This window comes from Myotis lucifugus, unplaced genomic scaffold (assembly GCF_000147115.1).
Source record: "Myotis lucifugus unplaced genomic scaffold, Myoluc2.0 scaffold_248, whole genome shotgun sequence".
Lineage (NCBI taxonomy): Eukaryota > Metazoa > Chordata > Mammalia > Chiroptera > Vespertilionidae > Myotis > Myotis lucifugus.
This window is the reverse complement of record NW_005871296.1, coordinates 431,586-457,248: the sequence shown is the minus strand read 5'-3', so window position 1 is coordinate 457,248 and position 25,663 is coordinate 431,586. Positions and strand designations below refer to the sequence as shown.

At 37.5% G+C, this 25,663-nt stretch overlaps 1 protein-coding gene and 1 pseudogene across 1 annotated transcript in view; one reads left to right on the top strand and one right to left on the bottom strand.

Moving 5' to 3' along the window:
• GUCY1A2 (guanylate cyclase 1 soluble subunit alpha 2) overlaps positions 1-25,663 on the bottom strand; it is a 279,157-nt gene that overhangs the window by 123,497 nt on the left and 129,997 nt on the right. The gene's annotated exons all lie outside the window — the stretch shown is intronic.
• Positions 1,689-19,676, top strand: LOC102427883 (annotated as a pseudogene).

The following is a 25,663-nucleotide window of genomic DNA, read 5'->3' as shown; positions in this document are numbered from 1 at the left end:
GCATTCTGTTCTGAGTCATGGGCAGGAAAGACAAGGTTCATGGAAATACTTCCCGTGTGGAGGACTGCTACAATTCACAGGTGTTGACAACTTCTCATTAATTGAACATGCTCCTTCTTGGTGTGACTTTACTCATGTGGTTTTCCCACCGGGAAGGCCAAATCTTTCCACTTTGTTTTCCAAAGGCTTAAAAAATATATTTAATAGTAATAATAGAAATGTCTAAAAGTTATGAAATGTTCATTATAAATTCAGAACTATGCAACATACTTTCTTTAAGGCTGTATGTTATATTGGATTGATTTCTAAAAGTTTATTAACATTTTATTTTGAGATCTTTAAAAAAAATAAAAAACACAGCCACTAGTGTATACATTACCCAGAATTTACAGATAAAATAGCAGGGTTTTTTTTTCACTTGCAAATAAAATATTATAGTAAAAAATAAGTAGTGTACAATTTAATGGATTTTACAGTGATTTCAGAGTTGTGCAATCATCATCCTATATAACAAAAGGCTAATATGAAAATTGTCCCCTCGACCGGGGAGTTTGACCAGTGGGCGAAGCCGGCCAACCAAACACCCATGGGCCCTCCCCCCGGCCACCCGGCCCAATCGACCCTGATTGGGGTGGGCTGGCTGGACCCCACCTGTTCACGAATTTGTGCACCGGGCCTCTAGTCATAAAATAATTTTAGAATTTTCACCTCCCTCCCAAAAAAATCCCTCATACTTATTAGCACTCAATCCCTTTCCCTCTCTCCCTCCTCCTCAGCCCTAGGCAACTCTAATCTACTTTTTGTCTTCATAAATTTGTCTCTTCAAGGCATTTCATATAAATGGAATCATATATCATGTTTTCTTCAAGAGCTTTTTCTAAAAAAGTTATCTTTATTATTGAAAGTATTACAGATGTCCCTTTTTTGTTGTTTTTTTCCCAATGAACCCTTCACCCTGCACCCACTCCTCCCAAGCCTTCATCACACTATTGTCTGTGTCCATGGGCTATGCATATATGCATATAAGTTCCCCGGTTAATCTTTCACCTATACCACCCCCACTCCCACCTTCCATCTGAAATTTGTTAGTTGGTTCCATGATTCTATGTCTCTAGCTCTATTTTGTCCCATAGATTTTGGATTATTGTGTGTTCATTTCATTTGTTTCCAGAATGTTTTCATTTCTTTCTTGATCTCTTTGGTGACGCATTCATCCTATATAATAAAAGGGTAATATGAAAATCAACTGAACAGCAGAACGACCGGTCACTGCACATTGACCATCAGGGGGCAGACACACAACGCAGGAGCTGCCCCCAGCCTGCAGGCCCCAATCGCCTGATCAGGGCCTGCTGGCCAACCTCTTGGTCCCTTCCCCCAGCAGGCAGACTCTGATCACCTGATGGGGAAGTGGGAACCTGGGGTGGGTGGTGGCAGATGCGAGCAGTGCCAGGAGAAGGCCCCCGCATCGCCGGTCACCCCACACACAGAGGGCGACCCACTGTGCAAGCCAGGGAGTGGGTGGGAACAGCCAACCTCTTGGTCCCTCCCCCACGGCCTGCAGGCTCCGATCACCTGATGCCAAATGGGGAACCACGGGTGGGTGGCAGCTAGGGACGGGGATGGCATGAGGGTGGGAACAGCCAACCTCTCGGTCCCTCCCCTGACCGGCAGGCTCCCATCACCCGATGGCGAACAAGCAACTGGAGGTAGGTGGAAGCAGGGGGCAGGGCCAGCTGCTGGCAGCTGGGGAAGATGGCCCTGATCACAGGCCAGGCCTAAGGACCATATCCATGCATGAATTTCATGTGCCGGGCCTCTAGTTGTTTAATAACATGCTATTTAGCCTCCATGGGTTTGAGTGTTTCTGAGTGTTTTTATTGTACTTGATTTCTAGCTTCATGCCATTGTGATCTGAGAAAATGCTTGATATGATTTCAATCTTCTTGAACTTGTAAAGACTTAATTTGTGTCCTAATATCTGGTCTGTCTTTGAAAATATCACATGTGGCCCTAACCGGCTTAGCTCAGTGGATAGAGCGTTGGCCTGTGGACTGAAGGGTCCCAGGTTCGATTCTGGTCAAGGGCATGTACCTTGGTTGCGGGCACATCCCCGGTGGGGGGTGTGCAGGAGGCAGCTGATCAATGTTTCTCTCTCATCGATGTTTCTGGCTGGCTATCCCTCTCCCTTCCTCTCTGTAAAAAATCAATAAAATATATTTTTTAAAAAAGAAAATATCACATGTGCACTTTTAGAAGAATGTATATTCTGCAGCTTTGGGGTGAAATGTTCTGAAGATGTTGATTAATTCCATCTGATCTAGTATGTCATCTAGGATCACTGTTTCCTTATTGATATTTTTGTCTAGAAGATCTATCCAGTGATGTCAGTGGGGTGTTAAGTCCCCTACTATGATAGTATTGCTGTCTATCTCTCCCTTAAATTCTCCAGAAGTTTTTTTTATATATTTGGAAGCTCCTGTATTGGGTGCATATGTTTACCAGAGTTATATCCTCAGGTAATATCAATCCCTTTAGTAACATGCAGTATCCTTCATTGTCTCTTGTCAGGCCTTCACTTTGAAGTCTAGTTTGTAAGATATGAGTATTGCTATCCCCGCCCCCCCCTCCCCCCCCCACACACACACACACTTTTTTTTTTTCATTTGCCTGGAAATTTTTTTCCATCCCTTCAGACTCATTCTTTATGAGTCTTTTGTTCTGAGGTGAGTTTCTTGTGGACAGCAAATATGGGTCATGTTTCCTTATCCATTCAGCTAATTTATGTATTTTGATTGGAACATTTAAGCCATTTACACTTAAGGTTATTATTGGTAGGTATTTATTTGTTTTCATTCTTACTTTTGATGCCTCTGTTCTTCTCTTCTCTCTATTTCTTCTTTCTCCAGTCCCTTTAGCATTTCTTGCAGTGCTGGTTTGGTGGTAATAAACTCTTTTCAAATTTTTTTGTCTGCATAGCTCTTTATTTCACCTTCAAATTTGAATGACAGCCTTGCTGGATAAAGTAGTCTTGGGTTCAGTCCCTTGGTTTTCATTACTTTGTGTACTTCATGCCACTCCCTTCTGGCCTGAAGTGTTTCTATTGAGAAATCATCTGACAGTCTAATGGGAGTTCCCTTGTAGGTAATTTTCTTTCTTTCTCTTGTAGCCTTTAAGATTCTTTCTTTGTCTTTAATGTTTGCCTTTTTAATTATGTGCCTAGCTGTGGGTCTTTTAGGATTCATCTTGGCTGGCACTCTCTGTGTTTCCTGAACTTGAGTGACTTTTTCCCTTCAACAGATTAGGGAAGTTTTCTGCCTTTATTTCTTCAAACAGGTTCTCTATTCCTTGCTAGGATTCTTCTCTTTCTGGTACCCTTATGATGTGATTGTTGTTTCCTTTCATATTACCCCAAAGCTCCCTTAAACTCACTTCCTGCTTTTTATTTTTTAAATATTTATTTATTTATTTATTTGCCATTTTTTGCTCTGAACGGCTGTTTTTTCCTACCTTATCTTTTAACTCACTGATTCATTCCTCAGCTTCTTCTCGTCCACTGTAGAATCCTTCTAGGGTGTTCTTTATATCAGTTATGCCATTCCTCATTTAATCACTTATAATTCTCATTAAGTTCCTTATAATTCTCAGTAAGTTGTAGTTTTCATTGTTACTTGTGGTTCTCACTGAATTGTTTGAGCATCCTTATTACCATTACTCTGAATTCTTTATCTGCAAATTGCTTGCCACCATTTCATTTAGTTCCTTTTCTTTCATTTAGGGGGTTCTTTGTTTTCCCATTTTCACTGTCCCTTTTTATTTGTTTCTATGTATTAGATCAAACTGCTATGACTCCCAGGCTCTGTGGGGTGGTCTTATGTAGTAGGTGTTTTGTGGGACCCAATGGTGCAGTCTCTTAGGTCTCCTAAGCTGGGTGCTCTAGGAAAGTCTCTTGTGTGAGTTATTTGGGTTCTCCTGTTGTAGTTGGGTCTTGACTGTTATTGTCTTGTTCGTGGACTGAATCTCCTCTCAGGCTGGCTATGTGGCTCACCCCAACCACATCATGCAAGCCAAGCTGCTGTGGAGGTGTGGTCTCCAGGTGTTTTCTGGCCGTCCTTGATACGTCTTCTCCTCAGCTGGACCTCAGTTGGTAATTCCAGGTGAATGTTCTGCAATTTAGTTGTATTTCCAATCTGGTCCTGGGAGGAGGTACATGACAAGTCTGCCTATTCAGCTGCCATTTTCTCTCTTCAATCTTTAAGAGCTTTATTGCTCTTATATTTAGGTCCAAGATCCATTTTGGAAAAACAAAAATTGTTTATATAGTGTGAGGTGGGAATCCAAAACTTATTCTCCAGTTGTTCAAACACTACTTGTTAAAAAAAAACCAAATTATTTCCCTATTGAATTATGTCAGGACCTTTGTCAAAAACAGTTGACCATAAATGAATCTCAATTTTATTCCATTGGTCTATATGCCTATCCTTATGCCAGAACCATACTGTTTTCATTATTGGAACACTGCAAAATGTTTTGAAATCGGGAGGTGTGAGTCCTTCACATTTTTTTTAAATATATTTTATTGATTTTTTACAGAGAGGAAGGGAGAGGGATAGAGAGCCAGAAACATCTATGAGAGAGAAACATCGATCAGCTGCCTCCTGCACAAACCCACTGGGAATGTGCCTGCAACCAAGGTACATGCCCTTGACCGGAATCGAACCTGGGACCCTTCAGTCCACAGGCCGACGCTCTATCCACTGAGCCAAACCGGTTAGGGCAAGTCCTTCACATTTTAAGAGTGTTTTGGGTCTTCAAGTCCCTTGAATTCCCATGTCTTTATGATAAACTTGCTAATTCCTTTAAAATAAAATAACACTGAAATTTTTATAGGGCTTACATTGAATTTGTATATCACTTTGGATAGTATTGCCATTTTAACAATATTGAGTTTTGCAATTTATGAATGTATTTTTGTTATTTAGATCTTTAATTTCTTTCAAAATATTTTATAGTTTCTGTGTGCAAATCTTGCATTTCTTTAGTTATATTTCTTTCCTAAAAATTTTACTTATTTTGATGCTGTTATAGTGGAATTATTTTCTTAATTTAATTTTTTGATTGTTCATTGATAATGTAGAGAAATCCAATTGATTTTTGCATATTGATCTTATATCTTACAACTTTTATAACATTCATTAGTTGTAATATTTTTGTGGAATTTTTAGTGTTTTTCTGTGGAGAACATCATATTATTTGAGAATACAGATAGTTATACTTTTTCTTTTCCAATTTGAATGCCTTTTTTATCTTTTTCTTAGATTATTTCCCTGATTAGAACCCCCAGTATAATGTTGAAAAAGGTGACAGTAGACATGTGTATTGTTCCTGAAATTGAGGGAAGTATGCATTCGTTTACCATTAGTTTTGATGTTAACTGTGGTTTTATGCAAGATTGCTTTTAGTGGGTTAAGGAAGTTTGCTTTTCTAGCTTACTATTTTGATCTTGAAAGGATGTTGGTCTGTCAAATGCTTTCTCTGCATTTATAAAGATGATAATGAGGTTTTTGTCTTTTAATCCTTTAATAAGGTGCACTACACTGATTGATTTTCAGATGTTAAACAAACCTTGCATTCCTGAGATAAATTTAACTTGGTCATGTTGTCTAAATATTTTTATATGTTGCTGCACTCAGTTTACTACTATTTTGTTAAGGATTTGGTATTTATACTCATAACACTGGTCTGTGGTTTTATTTTCTTGTGATGTTTTTGTCTGGTTTTGGTACCAAGGTAATAATGCAGGCCTCATAGAATATTTCAGAAGTTTTCCTTCCTCTTCTATTTTTCTGAAGAGCTTATGAGGGCTGGTATGAATTCTTCTTTAAATGGTTGGTAGAATTCACCAGTGAAGTATGGAAATTGCTTTGTTTTATCATCTTTTTATAAAAGTAATGTGATAGAAAGAAACACAGAAAATAGAGAAAACCTATGTGTTTTTCTCCAATTCTACTATTAAGAAGCTATATAACTTTTGATAATCTCATTTTTATGCCTGTAATTTAGAGGTAAAACCATCCATTGTGCCTATTTTCAAGGATTACTTTTTAAGAATAAGTGAAATAATGAATGTAAAAGCTTTTTATAACTAGAAAATGCCATTCTACTCTACCCTATTATGTTTAGTATTTCTTGGCTCACTATGTAAAATTGTGTCTGCAGGTAGTCGAAATTTCTATTAAGTATCTGAGAAGCATGCCTGGCACCTTCGGCTATGTCTCTGGGGCAAGTATCCTGGCAACTGCAGTGCTGTTCACACTGTATTAAAAGGAGTACCTGCAGCAATGTGTTCCCCAGCTCCTTTTCCTTCCCATTACTCTTTCTTCTAAACCCTCTACTGCCAAAAGTAGAAGTCAGAGCTCTGCCAATTTCCCTACTTGCCAATTAAATTTTCTTTATGAGAAAATCAGTCATTATAGGGACATTCTATTCACTTAATCTAAACAGTGAAGACTAATCCCCACAGTGCTTTCCACCGCAAAGAATACAAGCCCATCTCCAAATAATGCGTGTGTTTCTCCTAAAATTGACTACTTACTACCTATAAAATTAGTTAAAGGAACTGCTACCCATCTACCTAAATGTCCAAACCTAGTGTTCAGTGAATTAATGTACTTATTTCTCCAACCTTGAGAATTACATAAGATTAGCCACCACGGCTTCTCATACCTTACTCTCCCAACCTCCAACAGATCTCATCCTTTCCCAAACCCTTCCCTCCTATCTTGGGACTTATTGCCTTTGCCAAAGACTTCATACTTTTTAGAGAATGTATGCTTTAGAAAGGGAAGAAAGAAAAGAAGAAAAAAAACTGTGATAGAAAATTAAACTTCTCCTTGCTGAAGGCAAGATAAGCCTCTGAGTAATGCCAATAAACCTGAATGACAGTGTGCCACAAAAGTACCTTTTCCCTACATTACCTATAACCTGTATTTCAATTTATTTATTTGCCTACATCTTCAACAATTAGGGATTACATTGAAGAAAAATAATAAATATCTTCTTAAAAAACCTAATAATGCTTGAAGGGTTATGGCTACCAGTGACTCACAGCTCAGTAAAAATTAATATAAATAAAATGCTTTCCTTCTAAGATCTACCCGATTTCTATCAGCTATATTGAAGAAATGAATAATGTTATTTGGAAGGACACAAAAACCAGATTAAGATCATTTTGCATGAGAAGCAATTTGTGAAGTTGAAAGTATTTGGCAGAATTCTATAGTAAAGGACTCAGGGCACAATAATGGTGACAATTATCACGTACGAAGTATATTATAAGCACAACTCTAGTGAGTTATTCAGTTAATCTTATAGACAACCCTATCAAAAAAGTACCATTATCATCTTTGTCATATAAATTAGAAAACTGACAGTAAGGTAGATTAAGAAACATATCTAAGGACACATGATCAAGAAGTAGAGCCAGAATTTTAACCTAAATCTGTCTGAACTTAGAATGAATTCTAAGTGTCTATGATGACTGGTTCCCTAAATACTGAAGACCAGAAGCACTAGAATTTATAAGACAACGATGAAACGCAGGTTGGTGGGACCATTCCTCAGACAGTGGTCATTGGTAGCCAATGTTATTCTAGTCCTAGATCTAGGAAACAGCTAGCAAAATCATTGTGCAAAGTTCACACACACACTTCTTGAGGTCAAAATTTAAATGCAGACATCCCAAGCCCTTTTACTTACAGAATAGTCTTTTGTAAAGAAACCTGTCATCTGCATAGATAACAAACAGTTCATTTAAAAATGATCTATTGAAACCACAGCCACTCAGTGGAGGACTTTTTGACCACATATAAGCATAAGTAAGTTAGGAAATCTAAAAAGTCTATGTTACAATTAGTGCTGGCCTCCTTCTGTCGTATTTTTCAGGGGCTGTACTTTATTGTCATAATACTTTACTACTGACATTATGTAAAATTATTTAACTAATTCAGATTATAATGAAAGGTAAGAGTGCAGTAACTATAAATGTGTTTACATCAAAAATTAAATTATCAGACACCTAATTGTGAACCACAGTTGTTCAGAATTGGCAGTTTTAAATCCAAATTAAGACCTATGTAGGGGGCCATGTGGGTACTGTAAATACCAGGGGGGACACTTTGTAAAGTATATGATGTCTCACGACTATGCTGTACACCTGAAACTAATCTATAATAATAAAAGCGTAATATGCTAATTAGACCAGACAGCCGAATGACCTTTCGGACGTCCTTCCGGATGAAGCCAGAGCTGTGAGGGCCGAGCCCCTTACACGAATTTCGTGCATCGGGCCTCTAGTACAAAATAATACTGAATTCAATACAATAGTCAATGCAAAACTGTAATTGAAAAATAAAACTTAAAAAGAAACAAACAAAAAACACCAAAATGAGTCAGTCACTATCAGTCTACGGGAAAAATAAGTAAATAAATCTAAATTAAGTCTTGTTTTAAAGCTTTTTAAAAATAGGAATATTTAAACTTCCTTAAAGAATAGCAATTTATCACCAATAGATAATAGACATTGTCCCATATTTAACTTGAGCTAGCCATCCATGCTTATTTAATTCATATAACTGTTCTACAGAATCTCATACATATCTATCCCTCCCCCATTAAAAAATAAATTACAAGATAAAACATAATGCCAATAAAATTTTTAAATGAATTTAATTAATTATTAAATCCATAAAGTTTATAAAGCATCTATTATGAAAAGGCATGGTCAGAAAAATTGGACCTGCATTTTTAAAAATGAAATAAGATTACCTGAAAAATAATGATATTAAAAATAAAACTAGGTAGAGAATAATATAATCTAGCTCAGATGGGAAGAGTTTCATCTGATTTAGCATACATAAGCTATATAAATAACATGCTAATGCAGCGATTTTCAACCTTTTTCCTCTCATAACACACATAAGCTAATTACTAAAATTCTGCAACACACCAAAAATATACTATATCTTTTGCCTGACAAAAAAATAGGTATAATTTTTATCCACTCACACCAGATGGCTGTTGTTGTGTTGGCTGTTGTCATTTTTTTATCTGACAATCTAAGGGAAAAGAGGTCCGTGCCCCGACTAATAGTCAGGTATTGCATGTTGTGAAAATTCTTGCAGCACACTGATTGAAAATAGCTGTGCTAATGCATGTAAAGTGCTCAAAATAGCTTTGAATAAAAGTAGCTATTATTACTATCCAACATGTCTAGATTTTGTGAATTACTTAAGTTCATGTCTTTAAATACCAAAATATGCTTTAATTTTAACATTGTGGGTTAAAATGAGCTTATCATATGCACATACACTGCTCTGCTATTTAATGCAGATCACCCTGACCCCAAAAGTTTCTCAAAACTTAATGTAATGTTATAAACACTGATTTTTGTACTGCAGTGTAATACAATAATGCTTTTAGAGAAAAATAGAAGACAGCTAACTCAGCACTTTATGTATCTCTATAAAGTACATATTTTGATGTTCATATCCTTAGAGTTCCTATCTTCTAAATTATAGGTTGTTTCCTGTATAGCTCCACAGACATCAGGCTTGTTACACTTGCTGTTATTAGAAACAACTCTCCCCATTTTGCACATTTTCCTACATTATATCTAACCTGCCGTGGGTGGAGAACATATGCGTGAAGAGACTGTACAGAGATCGTGGGAGACATGGATTTTGTGACCTGTATTGGTTATTGCCCTTTCTCATACTTGGCTGCATCGAGAAAGTATTGTCTGTACTTTCACTGACTGTTATAATGGTTGAATTTACCCACAAATTTAAAAGCGTGCATCTTCTGTTGCTGTCACTGGATGTATAATGCCATCATGAATAGCTTCAAAGTATCTATGCTGACCCTCATTTCAGCTTTACCCCAGTCCAAGGGATAGGTCACAAATCAGAAAAGGAAAGTGCCACCCTTCTTATTATAGAGACAGATTTAAGGAGAACAAAGAGAAGAGAAGTAGAAGGGAAAGGAGGAGGGGGGAAGAGGACGAGGAGGAGGAGAGGGAGATGAAGAAGAATTTGCTTTGCTTTATAAAGGAAAAGGAAGCAGCTGCCTTCTCTTTCCCTTTTGAAAGGGTCTCTTTGCGGGGAAAAATCTGGACTTGAGTCCTTGCTCTCACTCACTGGAATGAAAATAGACCTCTGCAAGGAGCAAAGCCCAGTCTCATCTTACAGTGAAAAGATTTCTCCAGGTGTGTGGGCCTCATCACCGATTGAAACAGAAACATATGCCTCTAGAGCAGTGGTTCTCAACCTTCTGGCCCTTTAAATACAGTTCCTCATGTTGTGACCCAACCATAAAATTATTGTCGTTGCTACTTCATAACTGTAATGCTGCTACTGTTATGAATCGTAATGTAAATATCTGATATGCAGGATGGTCTTAGGCGACCCCTGTGAAAGGGTTGTTCGACTGCCAAAGGGGTCGCGACCCACAGGTTGAGAACCGCTGCTCTAGAGTTAACCTAGGAACCTATCCTGAGATGTAACAGAGGAAATAGGAGTTCTATTGTATTTTCTTCTACTTAGCAGTATAACTTGTGTGACATGTCGTCCTGACTTCCTGGTTTTGAGGGCTACCTACACGCATGTACTCTTCCATAGTGTTCACCCGGTAATGAAGCAGTGTTCTTTTTTCCCTATATTGATGTGAATAGGTGTCTCTTTGTTGGTAGGAGCTTTTGCTTCCCCATACACTTGCCATTTGTCAGCAATATGCCCATCAAGTCTCAATCCTAGAACAATTCCCCTCCCCAAAGCACCAAACTTCAGATGCAAGTTTGGGCTACGTCATCCAGAGTGGTCATAGCTATTGTTAGCAAGATCGGGCATGCTTTTCCATCCCTGGCTCTGAAGGCAGAGAAGTGTGTGGAAGGATAGGATTTAAAATTGGAGTTTCCTTTTATATGTTGCCTAGGCAAGATTAAAATTTAGTAATTGCATTTTTCTTGAACAAACAAGCTATTAAAAATGAAATGCTCAAAATCGAATATGAGAAAATCACTCGAGTTAAAAAAAACAAAAAACGTTTTCTTTGCTCTATCTCATTTTCCTGTGTTAGTCTCTTACCAACGCTTATCATCATCTAAAATTAGCTTTTACCCTACTTTTTAAAATTGAAGTCTAATTTGCATATAGTCAAATCACCATTTGTAGTGTGATTTTTTTTATGCCTGTGAAATAAAACTGACAAACTAACAATGAAAAGAAGAAAATTTATAAAAGCAAGTGTTAAGTATATTCTTTGGGTTTCCTCCTCATTAAGCACTGGAGAAAAAATTGTGCTTAAAGACAGAATAAACTAAAATTGAGGAATTACGCAGTTGGCCGTTTCTTCCTCCTGAAAGGAAGCAAGCTGCTGTGATGGTGCGCACAGATGTCCTTAAGTGCACTGAGAAAGCAAGACAGCGCGAGTATCGGTCGCCCCACGCAACCCACCCCTTTTTCAAAAGATGCATTGGTAATAGTGGAAAGCATGTATGGTGTGGCTTGAGGTCAGAGATGTGTGTTGGAACCACATATCTTCTACTTACTGACCTCAGACAAATTACTTAGCATCTCATCTGTAAAATGAAAATAATACTATCAGACTTTCATATAACTGTTATAAGCATTAAATAAAGTATAGAGAATAAAGGTAATACATTAGTTTCTGCTACAAGAAGGAGATTAAGTGGTAGCTGATATTGTTATTGTTGTAATCATTATCATAGTTATTGTTTAGCCACATTGCAAATAAGTTTCTCTCTCTTACCTCTGAACAGCTCTTGAACTTAATGTAAATCTTGGGGAAGAAATAGCCTTTTCTACTGTGAACACTGGAGGAAGCGTACCTCACTGAAGGCATGAAGAAAATAGCTAAGACTTTTGTTTGTGTCACTGGAAATACTCAGAAAAAGGTAATGATTGCTTTCTCCCTTAGGATGTTAATGTCTACAGTTTTATAGTCTACAGTTTTGCTAGAGTGACTGGAAAATTCTGTTCCAATTCTTTCCTTGACCAAAAACTGGGATAAGGAAAGGAACAGAGGTAGAAATTCTCTGGGTAACTTCCTGAGGGTTTGGCGTGAGAGAAGGCAGGCATGGAAGGGCTTTGTAAACTGCACAGATCTCTGACCACACTTTCAGAAACATTATACTGATTCAAGAAACTTGATCAGTATAAACAGTTCTTTGTTTCTATGGTTTCTATGCGTCTCTCTCTTTCTTTTTTTAGATTTCTAGAGAGTTCTTTTGAAAATACTATATTCTGTAAACTAAGGGGTGAGGGGATTTTCCCAACATCGGGGCATTTGTGAATTATGTGTGACCAGGGACTGAGGTGGATGTGGCTGACCCTGACTATGTCAGCCCACAGTCCCTGCCTGGGCCTCAAAGACAAACTTAAAGAGCTATGTAATAAGAAGAAAAGAGAGGGGAGTAAAATATAACCCTAAACTTGATTCTTTTTACCTAAGATTTAAAAAAAAAACAACTCTTCAGGTGATACTTACTACAAATACTACTTATTCCCCTTGGTAGAATGCACACTACATGAAGAAATAACCTTCATCTCATTCACCTTGGTTTCCTCCACAACACTGATTATAGCACCTTATACACAGCAAATGCTCAGCATCTATGGCTCAAGGCTTATAGCATTTGTTTGTACTCTTATTAGCACTTATAAGGAGGTCGTATGCCTGGTGCCAAAAGGCCTGGATCAGGAAAATCTAGGATGTAGTTCTGCCTCTGGCACTGTTGAACCTATCTGTGCCTCCAACTAAAAAGCTGAATTAGATTATCTCTAATTCAACTTTGAGCAATAAAGGAAAGAAGGGAGGGAGGGACAGGGGAAGGGAGGGAGAGAAGGAAGAAGGGAGGGGACGGGGGGAGAGAGAGAGAGAGAGAGAGAGAGAGAGAGAGAGAGAGAGAGAAAGAAGCGAAGCGAAGAGAAGAGAAGAGAAGAGAAGAGAAGAGAAGAGAAGAGAAGAGAAGAGAAGAGAAGAGAAGAGAAGAGAGAGGATGAAAGGGTACTTCTCCTATCAGAAAAAAATTCAATCAAAGAAAATTCCCTAAGGAATCATACTTGTCACTTAATGATTTTAATATAGGACTTCAGAGAATGTGGAAATCGCTATTACTATTTAACTAAAGACAAATTTTGATGAGTTGACAAGAATTTGAAGGAAAAATGAAATTTTCCATGCCCAGCTAGATACAGAAAGAGAATGTGGATGAGTGACTGAAAGTCACCAGTTTCCAATGTCATTCTGCAGTTGGTCCTGTAGGTTGTGTTAGCACAGCTGTACCTTTTCTTTTACTTGGCCTGGGGTAATAAAGACATTGTTCTCTTTGTTTGCTAAATCAGGAGCTTCCATGGGGCTCCAAGTCTTTATGATTACTAAGGTGAAGAGCCAAATCACTCAATTAAAATGCATAGTATCAGTGGTGTGCACTTCAGTGGTTTAGAATTGCTATCTATTTCTCTATGGAAGAACACAGGGGACAGTCTTTTCTGAAATGCAGATAACAAGAATCTTATCTTTCAGTAACAACCTCCAGCAATCAATTAAGTTGCTACTCCTTGATAGGACTAAAACCTTTTTCAATACATGAAATTCATTTTGAAAGAGCACAGATCATATCTATCCTCTAAATTTCCATAAGCCATAAATACTGCCTTCCCTTGAGTTTAAATGTTAACAAAGCTTTCTTTAAACTATTCTCCATGCACCTCAACATAAAGCTAATACTGAGTCCCCCCATATAAATTACTTAGTTAATTTTCAAAAGGGGCTACTGCTACTGGGCTACTCCTTTAGGAAGCTAAAATATCTGCCGATTCTCAGAAATTGGCAATTACAACTATATTTATGTTAGTTGGTTTTTGATAATAAAGTATGATTTATTTCTGAAACATCATCCAAAGGATACTATGTGGTAAACACTTTACAGGCAAATTAATGAAGCATACACATATGAATTTGCCTGCTGTCACAACCTCAATCTTATTTTCTACCATTCCACACTGGTGTGAAGAGAGGATGTCTTGTTTTAAAACACTCTAGTGCAATATTTTTTTCAAATGAAGTCTATCCACAAATACATGATGTTAGAAGATACATGGTGAAGGTTTTACAGCAGTTCAAACAGAAAAAAACAGCACCAGAATTGGCACCAGATACATGGTAGTAAAACCTATATAGTATAGCTAATAAAGTTAATCTACTAGTTTGGCCACAGTTTTTAAATAATTTAATTGGAAAAAAAACAACTATGACTTTTGTTGAATTATTAGATTTTTCTAAATACTCTTGTAAAATAGACAAGCTTTGCATGATACTTTTTATTCATTCTTATCTGATTACAAATATTTAAATGCCAAAGAAGTATATTTCTGTTATAGATTTTCATGAAATTTTATTAAATCATTAAATAAGCTAATGGTTTCTGGTAGATTGGACAATCTCAGAGAAGTTGCTTATTTTTATCCAAGGGTTCAACGGGCATGTTATTTTTATCAGTGGTGCATGGACAAGCTATGAGATATTACTAAGAGGAAATAAAGCACTAATTTGAAAATTTTAAAAATAAACTTGTAGTACAACAGGTGCAATTTAGTTTCAGAAAAACATTATTTTCACATTTTAAAATTGAACTTGATCAGTTTTATGGAATTTTGTCATTTAAATTTTTATATGTTTTTATTACATCATTTATGCATGATAATTCTAGACATTTTTATGTTTGTACATAACTAACTAAGGTTAAAATAAAATAATTTAGGTCAATACTGGGATCAACAACTTGTTTTGGTTTTGTTGTTTCTTTTCCTTTGAGCTTGTTTTACTACTCAAGTTTGAAGGGGTTGACAGTCATTTTAATGGGTGCCTATAAATTTCAGGAAAACATTCTAGATCTATCATGAACTAGCTCTGGCCAGCATCCCCAGCTCTCTCTCTCTTTCCTGGCATTGACTCTGCATTCTTAACACATCTACTATCTAAATTCCCAGAAAGCTTCTTGTTCTCTCACAGCTCCATGTCATTCGATGCTCCCTCATTCTTCCGGCTTGTTTTTAATTAATAAATTAATTTTTGGTTTTGGCTTAGGCTAGTGCTACACATCCAATTGTATCCAGACTTAAATTTGGTGCTATGATAAGCATTTGCAGGTAGGCCCATTCTTCTTCCTTTCTCCTAGGACTACAGGTATCCTTCTTTTAATACTCTGTATTGTATTGATATTCTACCTGGTTTATCACTCTCATTTACCCATAAGCTCTTCTTTTATTTTCCTTATTATAGTTATATCCTTCCTACTTATTATTAGTCATATCACTACATTACTATAATGCTACAGCAGCTATCTTCCATGATGTAACAAGAGCTATGCTAAATGCTTTATATGCTGTATCACTGAATTCTCACACCACTACCATTATCCCCACTTACTGATGAGAAAACTGAGGTATCCGTAAGCTCTTTGAATCCAAAGATTATGTCTATATTTCCACTACCTTAGTCCATGATACATAGTGAGCAATCAGTAAACAGATTTAAATAAATGAATAGTGGGATAAAGAACATCTAATGACGTAAAGTGTAAAATCAGAGAAATTGTATCCTACATCATTGAAATATCTTGAAAGTGTCATTATTAATTCACCTTCAATAATTTTTGTAGAATCATAAAGAACCAAAACATTGTCAGAAGAATTAAGGTGAGTATATGCTGGTCTACTTTCAAAAAAGGGGTCCAAGTGAATTCCGGATATTAACACATCTAGATGTATTCATTTTAGAGCTGCTGAAACAAAGTACCACAAACTCGTGGCTTAAAACAATAGAAATTTGTTCTCTTATATCTGGAGGCTTGAAGCCCTAAATCAAGGTGCTAACAGGGCCATGCTCTCACCAAAGGCTCAGGGGAGAAGCTGTCCCATGTCTCTTATCTCCTGTTGTTGCTGGCATCCCTATGCTTGTAGACACATCACTAAGTCTCTGCCTCTGTTGTCATATGTCATTCTTCCTGTGTGTCTGTACCTGTTCTTCTTTTCCTCTTACAAGGACACCAGTCAATTAGATTAGGGCTCACCCAAACCACCTCATCTTAACTTGGCTGCATCTCCAAAGATGCTATTTCCAAATAAGGTCACATTCACATAGAAAACAAAATGGGGACTTCTGGGACAAAGATTCATTAAGAAAAGAAGATGCCAAACAAACACCATTTCCATTTGCTTTAAGGTTGTTACACTGCTTGATCTGGATAATGTCAAAGACATAGTGGACTTGATTTAGAAAGGCATTTAACACAGTCATTATGAATTGGGATTATAGGAAAATATTTGCTGGTTTAGGTGAATTCAGGGATGATTAGCCAATTCCAAAAGCATAGCAATTGAATATTTGGATATTATCAACTTTGATGGGTGGTCTATGGTGCCCTGCTGTAGGATGCTGTAAACATACTTTGAAATTCTATATTTCAGCACAAGTTTATATTAAAGTATGGTTATCTAACTTGCACATGATTGAAAAACATAATGGGTTAGTTGGGGGCTGGGTGAGAAGGGTGAAGGGATTAAGAAAAAAAAAAGGAAGAGAAAGAGAGAGGAAGGGAGGGAGGAAGGAAAACTCATGGACACAGATAACAGTATAGTGACTGCCAGAGGGGAGAGAGGTGGGGAGAGGTAGAAGAACCTATAGGGGGAATAAATGGTGATGGAAGATGTGACTTGGAGTGGTAAACACCCAATACAATATACAGATTATGTATTTTAGAATTCTACACCTGAAACCGATATAATTTTATTAACCAATGCCATCCCAATAAAAATAATTAATCACATAAAAACATAAGGGGTTGACATTGTAGAAAAGCAGTATAAAAATTTAAGCATCTCTACAATTAATGATGCTAGACCTATATTAAAATTAAATTAATTAAATTTAACAAAGATATATGTAAAATCTTGTTCCAAGGTTTAAAAAGTCACAGGCACAATAACAAGATTGGGCAGGATCACCTAGTAGTAGATCATACAAAAGCAATTTATGGGGTTTAAAGTCAATATATGCCAATAATATAAGGTAATTAACAGTGAGAAAAATTAAAAAATGTGACTACAATCATAAGTGGCACCTAGACCTCTCATAGAATCCAGAAGAAGGTCAGAACATTGCTACACACAGGGTAGGCTACTTATTCACTGGACTAGCCCAATTCTGAGGCTGGAGTGTTGCAAGAAGAGCAGGATGAATAGGTTAAATGACTGGAACTTTTAAGTTTGGAAGTTAGAAGGTAAAAAAGAAACACCTTTAAATATCTGAAACATGGTCATATGAAAGAACAATTAGACTAATCTTAAGTAATGTAGTTTAAAAACATGGAGGCAAATCTCAGCAAAATATACAGGCAACAATATTTGGCAATAAGCACTCTTCACAATTTTAATTGCTGCTTTGTGAACTCTGGAGGTGATCATGCTGTCTAGAAGACCAATTTATGTCTCAGGTCCTCAGATTGACACATACACACATAGCCTGTATTAGTAGTCTTTACCAACGGTGCAGTTTCATCTGGCATGTTCTTTATTATCTAAGCTTCATGTTCAAAGCTTGGCTCCAATATTACTCCTCAAAATGACCTTTCCAGCTGCTGCCACCTGTGTTAGCTCTCCTACTCCAGTGCTCCTTTACCTCAAACATAGACATTTATTTTATCCTCTACTACAAGGTACTGCAATAGACTGTTCACTTCCAGGGAGGTAGAAGGGTTATCTTGATTTTAGCCTTCCCTGATGCATGGCAAGATGTCTGCTAATTAACAGGTGATCAAAAATATTTGCTGAAAAAATGTTGTAGAGTACATTCCTCTACTGAGTAGGATATTGTGCTGGCTAACCTTTAATAGCTCTTTGAAATCTAGACTGTAGCCTTTGTACATACAGTAAAATTAAATACAAAACCAATTAATACGGAAATAGCAGGTATAAGTGTTGAGGAATAAAATCATCAAACATATGAGGCCTGATGTTAATTAAAAGGTATTCTAATTATCTTTCCAAAAAGAAAAATTTGCTTGGCTGTGGTGGCTCAGTGGATTGAGCATCATCCCATGGACCAAAAGGTCCTGGGTTTGATTCCCAGTTAGGGCACATGCCTGGGTTGCGGGCTCGATCCCCAGTAGGGGCATACAGGAGGCAATCAATCAATGAGTCTCTCTCATCATTGATGTTTCTATCTCTCTCCCCCTCTCCCTTCCTCTCTGAAATCAATAAAAATATTTTTAAAAAAATTTAATCTTCCCTCCGTCTATCATATTGTTAAAGATCTTCAAAGCAGGTAGTGTTACTTTGTAAATATTTCTTCAGTGTCCTCTGTGTTAAAAATTTATGCCTTTTCAAAAGAAAAGGACTGAAGCTATTATTGGCATAAAATTTTCAGCAAACCAAAAGAAACTTGGCTCTTACTAAGAGTTAATAATGGGATTAACTCCCTCCGCCTCTTTGTTGTATGGGATGATGATAATGGAAAACTATTAAAAGAAATAAAACTTGAAGTCAGACCTTTCTGCTGGTGGAGGCCATGGAGTAAGCATCGTTGGAGTCTCTCCTCTCACAGTCATCATCTCTAAGAGCCTCCCAAAAATCCCACACAGCTGTGGAAGCTCATTATGGGAGGTTTGAGCTTTGAAACGAGCGAGGAGAGTCTGAGGAGCTATGTTGATCAATGGGTTCTCTCAGGCTCTGCTGGTGAGAAATCCAATCACCAAGCACTCCAGAGGCTTTGGGTTTGTCACGATGCCACCGAGGAGGGCATTTATGTTATCCTCATGGATGCAGCCATGAATGCAGGGCCGCATGAGGTGGACAGAACCAGAGGAGGCTGTCTTAAGAGAAGATTCTCAAAGACCTGGTGCACGTTTAACTGTGAAAAAGATACTTGGTGGTATTAAAGAAAACACTAAAGAATGTCACCTAAGAGACTATTTGGAACAGTATGGTAAAATTGAAGTAAAAGCATGGCTGATGGAGGCAGTAGTAAAACAGAGGCTTTGCTTTTGTAACCTTTGATGACCATGACTCTGTAGACAAGATTGTTATTCAGAAATGCCATACTGTGAATGGCCACAACTGTGAAGTGAGGAGAGCCCTATCTAAGCAAGAGATGGCTCGTGCTTCAAGAGGTCAAAGTGATTCTGGAAACTAGGTGGTCTTGGAGGTAGTTTTTGTAGGAATGACAACTTTGATTGCGGAGGAAACTTTGGTGGTTGAGATGGCTTTGGTGGCAGCCATGGTGGAGGTGGATATGTTGGCAAACAGATGGTTGTAATGGATTTAGTAATGATAAAAGCAATTTTAGAGGTGGTAGAACCTCCAATTATTTTGGCAATTATAGCTATTAATCTTCAAATTTTGGACCCATGAAAGGAAGAAACTTTGGAGGCAGAAGCTCTGGCCTCTATGGTGATGGAAGCCAATACTTAGCGAAACCACAAAACCAAGGTGGCTGTGGCGGTTCCAGCAGCAGTAGCTATGGCAGTGGCAGAAGGTTTAAATTACTGCCAGGAAACAAAGCCTAGCAGGAGAGGAGAGCCAGAGAAGTGACAGGGAAGCTACAGGTTGCAACAGATTTGTGAACTAGCCAAGCACAGTGGTGGCAGGGCCTTGCTGCTACAAAGAAGACGTGTGTTAGACAACACTCGTGAATGGGCAAAATCCTCCAGGACTGTATTTGTGACTAATTGTATCACAGGTTATTTCAATTTCTCTTCTCTGGAAAGTGCAAAGCATTCCAACAAAGGGTTTTACTAGTAATGTCTGATACCTATAATTTACTGGATATCATGTGTTAAAAAAATCTTTTAAGTGTCTTATAGCAAAACCGTCTCTGTATTCTTTATAACTACCCCAGGGTTCACATCACTACTGAAATAAGGGTGTGAACCATAATGGCAATAAATAAATTGGAGTCAACCACGTGTCCATTCCTCTAATTATATAAACAGGAAAATATGAGAAAGGATTCAGCAACCAGGTTTCAACCTTCATTAAGACAATGAAATTCTATTTTCCAAAATACATTTATTGGTTCTAATACTAATAATATCACATTTTCAGAGAGTTTTATGCCCCTGCAAATTATCAGGCAGTCCAAAGTCCAGCTCAGAGTACAAGCTGAGAGTACAAGGTGAGGAAACTGAGGGAGAAGGTCAACATTTCAGAGAAGGACCTTGAAGAGACCATGGAGACCAAGCGAGATTCTGGGAATTATATGTGTATGATATTAAAGTGAAGTCCTGATTGAAATTGATATATGCACAACTAAAATCAGCATAACTAATGAAGAAAATAGACTGCCTTATAAACCAAAATGCTAGGAAACTTTTCAGCTTCAGCCCTAGTTGGATTTAAGGTTCAAATAATCTAACCAGGATTAAGACACTTTTATTTTTAATAGCTTTGCTTTCCTCTGCATTGGCTTCACTACAACAAAAATTTTCTCTAATGCCAACTTTCAAGCGTCTCAGACTTAGATCCTACCAGTTTCATCACCCTGGTAGTCGGCACCTCATGCCAGTAGTTCTAGCAAAAGTCCCAGGCCTAACCTGTATTGACTCAAGCAAGGTTAAAAGCCAACTATATAACTCATTACTCTGACACTAATTGGCCATCAAGAGTTGGGTTAGAGGAAGGACAAAACTCATCGACTGTAATAAGGAAAGAATGGAAGGGGCTATTACCAGCAGAAACAAAGGATAGATGCTAGATAAGCAAAAACAATAAATATCTATTATACACGCAGCCCTTTCCCTACTGATGCCAGGGCACATATTGCACCTCACACTGACTTTATATCTAATTAAGACTCCATGGCCTAGAAACAATCCAAAACCACCACCAAAGACATTCTATTACAATTAGAAAAGGTAACTCCTTCTTATCCAATTAACTGTTCACCCTTTCCAGGTAAAAGCAAGAAAGGCTATAGTTAAAATGTATTAAGCCAAAACCAGTTTGGCTCAGTGGATAGAGCGTCGGCCTGCGGACTGAAAGGTCCCAGGTTCGATTCCGGTCAAGGGCATGTACCTGGGTTGCGGCCACATCCCCAGTGGGGAGTGTGCAGGAGGCAACTGATCGATGTTTCTGACTCTCTATCTCTCTCCCTTCCTCTCTGTAAAAAATCAATAAAATATATTTTAAAAAAAAATGTATTAAAAGTAAATATTCAATCTGATATGAGTGCCTTCCACCTAGGAAGAAGGCATCAATATCACAAAGATAAGAATTAATGAAGAAAGTTTAAAACAGTTAAAAGAAAAAGTCATTTATCATTCAAAGGAGATTTCTCCAGAGATAAAGAAGAGGCCCTTCAGGACAGCCATGGAATACAGTTTGTAAGGCAGAATGAGAGATGATGAGAAAGCAAGGAGGAAACACCGATTGACAGCCAGGTCAGAGCCTTGCTTCGGAGATTACATGGTCATGAAAGACAACCAAGACTTGGATCCAAATAAGATATCAAATTACTGATTTGTGAGATATTAATAATTTTCACTCTAAATAAATTCTTTAATCAAAAAAATCTATAGAAGTGTATTAAGTATCTACATATCTAAAAAAAAAGAAAAAGCTATGTAAGACAACATACCCAATTATACATTTAAACTTTCTTCAAACTTTGCCTTCAAAATTTCTACCAGGCTCTCCTACAAATCCTGCATGACTAATCTCTAATAAATACCATTTCACAACATTAGCCACTTCTTAAAAACTTGGAGTGGTTCTCTGGTATTAAAGGCATTAAATCTAAGTCTCCTGTCCTAAACTGTAAAGCCCTCTGTAACTAATACCTGCCTACCAGCAATTCCATTTGCCGCACTCCTTAACATGTAGTCTACATTTTCTTTTGTTCTTTTTTATTGCTCAGTTTATACCCTGCACGCTTTTTTTCTACCTCCAGAACTTAGCTCATGCTGATTCTCCACTGTGGTAGAAAGAATAATGACCCTAACAAAGATTTCCATGCCCTAATCCCCAGAAACTGCAAACATATTACCTTACATGGCAAAAAGGACTTTGCAGATAGAGTTAAGGATTTTAAGATGGGGATATTATTCTGGATTATCTAGTCGAGCCCAATATAATCACAGGATCCTTACAAAAGGAAGTCAGGAGGATTTCAAGATGGAAGCAGGGGTTGTAGTGTGCAGATTCAGCAAAAGGCCACAAGCAAAGGAATGCAAGCAGTCTCCAGGAGTTAGAAAAGGCAAGGAAACGGAATCACTCCTGGAACTTCCAGGAGGAATGCAGCTCTACCAATACTTTCATTTTAGCTCCATGAAACTCATTTCAGACTTCTGATCTCCAGAACTGTAAGGTGATAACTTTGTATTCTTTTCAGACTAAATTTATGATAATTTGTTTAAATGGCAGTCAGAAAGTAATGCACCCAACCAACACCACCTTCAATAAATAATAATTTTCAACACTATATTCTCTTTGAAGCTTTCTCTGACCTATCCCTTTTATGGAAATGTCTGATATCAAGGTTTTAATATAGAATAGCCTTTCGTTTTTAGTGTGTTGCCTCAAGTAAACTGTAACCCTCTTGAGAGAAGGGATCATCAGTTCTCAACTGTAGTTATGCACTAGGTATACAATGCATGCTTGTTGATTTTGTCATATTTGTGTTCATCAAGCAAACATTCATTGAGGAATGATTCATGCAAAGTAATCTGCCAGCACCATGGAACTCAGCAAAGGGAACAACTATAGACAGTCCTTGTCCTCTAGAACAATATCTTGGGAGTGACAAAACATATACTCAACTAACTGAAGGAAACTCAAAAGCAGGCTATGTAAAATTACAGAGTAAAAGAAGAAAAGTTTTTAGGAGTTTAGATATGGAAGAGTTTATTTTGTTGGGAGATTCAAAAATATCTCATGGAGGAAGTGGCATGCTGCCCGGCTTACCTTTAGCATGTCTATGTTTGATGTCATTCCTTCTTCCTCCTTCCCTCACATTGATCATCTTCCTCAGGAAACTATCTCATGTTTTCACTTGGCTTGAGGAGTGCCTCTGTGAGACAAGGATAGGTCTAAAACAACCTGTCATTCTGAAATGGCTCTGATCCCTCTTCTCTCTCTCTCTTCTCTCAATTCTGTTTCCTCTGCCATAGCCTAACACCTATATTTACATTAGAATTACTAACTACCATTTTCATGAGCATGTTGCAGTTTTCACTAGAGAGGACCGTATTCTCTCTCCTTAGTCCCTCCCTTGAGTGATGAACGAAAGTTTTAAAAGCGCTTATGGAACACTGACCCCTTTATTGAGAAACTGTCTTTAGGTTAAGATGGATCTCAAGGCTACCATATCAATTAACCAAATTTTTAAAATTCATCTATTATTCAACTAGATTGCATGATAATAAAAAGTGATATGATATTTCATAGTATTGTTCAAACTTTCTTCTTCAAAATGTACTATTTCATATAATAGGGACTTAGTTGCCAAACATTTTTGGAAAGAGTGGATTAAACAGTTATAGATTCCTTCACTACAGGCCTTCTCAGAGCCTACACTACACTAGAGTGCATTGTGAATCCACAAGGAGGATTTAGAATGCAAAATTTCAAAAAGTGACTATACCACAAAATCCTACTTTTGTTGTTATTGTTTGTTAGTCGTTTATTTCCTTACACTCATCTGAAGAATTTTAGAAGAACTTTGGGAAATACCAATACAGAGGAAAGGAAAGGGTGAGAAAAGCTCTGAAATCTTAGTTTTAGTACCAGCTCTTCCATGAACTAGTTGTGTAAGGCCACTATGAACTGTAATCATTTCCTCATTTATAATTGAAGACGCAAATTAGATAATCTCTGAGGTTCCTTCCAGCTCTATCATTTTATGATTCTATTTTCCATGAATTAATCTAATTGTACACTGTTTCAGACTGTGTTCAGACAATAAACAACTAATACTTTCACTTCCTATTACTCTTGATTCTAGAAAAGGCACCTTCCTTCTAAATGTTAGAAATCTTATAATAAACTTAACTTTACCAGTGTATACATTTAAAGCAGTGACATATGCATGTAAACATTAGCTACTTCATAAAGGTTAAAAGGATGAATGAATTATAAGTGATCTATTTAATGGTCATAAAACTGAAGTAGTCCTCAAAAGCAGGCCATACATCAGTCTATTGCTGACTTCATGAACTATCATGTTAATTTTTTTTACATAAAATCCACTAAGATCCAGAATGATTATACAACTTACTTGCTCAGGTTCACAAAGCAAGGGATTATTAAGTCTGCTTTATAATATTGTATTCTTATTAAAAATTTATTACATCAAAAGGAATAAATATTTCCTTTTCCTATTCCAGTGTGGCTCAGTGGTTGATCATTAACCTGTGAACCAGAAGGTCATGGTTCGATTCCCAGTCAGGCACATGCCTGGGTTGTTCCATCCCCAGTAGGGAGTGTGCAGGAGGTGACCAATCAATGATTCTCTCTCATCATTGATGTTACTATCTCTCTCTTCCTCTCCATTCCTCTATTTTTAAAAAAAGGCATAAGATTATAAATACCCATTTATCCATCATCCAGCTAAAGAAGTAAAATATTGCCAATATGGTTAAGCCACATAGGTCTTCTCTCCCAGACTACATTCTTCCTCTCTCCTCAGAGATAATCTACACTACTTTCAACAGAAAACAAAGAAATAAATAAGAAAAGCTCCAAAGCACATAAAATGGCAACCAATTTTACAGAATTGTTCAGAATAATTTCTGACATATCAAGTTATTGATTTAAATATTCTTTGCATAAACACATATTTTGTTTTATAGGGTTTTTGGAATATTAATCACTAATAAAGGGGTTATGTTATTTATTGTTATACTAGTGTCCCGGCACATGGATTCATGCGCTTTGAAAGGAAATAAATTAGAAGAAATATTTTAATATCGCTATTTACCCTTTCCCTATAATAGAAGTGTCATAAAAATTTATGATTGACAATGACAGATTGAAACACATAGTGCAATTGGCGCCAGCTTTATGTGTATTGCACATGTGTGAGTCAAGTTAGCCTTTTATATATATAGATAACTTATGTGCAAATGAATAAGGAATTATCCAAACATTATCACAATATATGAGAAGAGCAGCCATTAGGAGCTCCTTGATAACATCCCAGACTTGGCCTGCTCTGTCTATGGCAAGGCTCATGACTGCTCACTTTCCCAGTTGGGAGCTTTTTCTAAGCCTTTTATCTCCCTCCCTTCCTCCTTCCGGCCTCCCTGCCTCCTTCCCACCCTCCATCCCTGCCTCCTTCCCTTCTTTCCTTCCTTCCTTATTTCTTCTTTTCTCATATATACTAGAGGCCCGGTGCACAAAAATTTGTGCACTCGGGGGGGAGGGGGGGGAAGGGGGTCACCCAGCCCAGCCTGTGCCCTCTCGCAGTCTGGGACCCCTCGGGAGATAACAACCTGCTGGCTTAGGCCTGCTCCCGGGTGGCAGAGGGCACGTCCAATCCCTAGGTGCAGCCCCTGGTCAGGCTCAGAGCAGGGCCGATTGGGAGGTTCGAT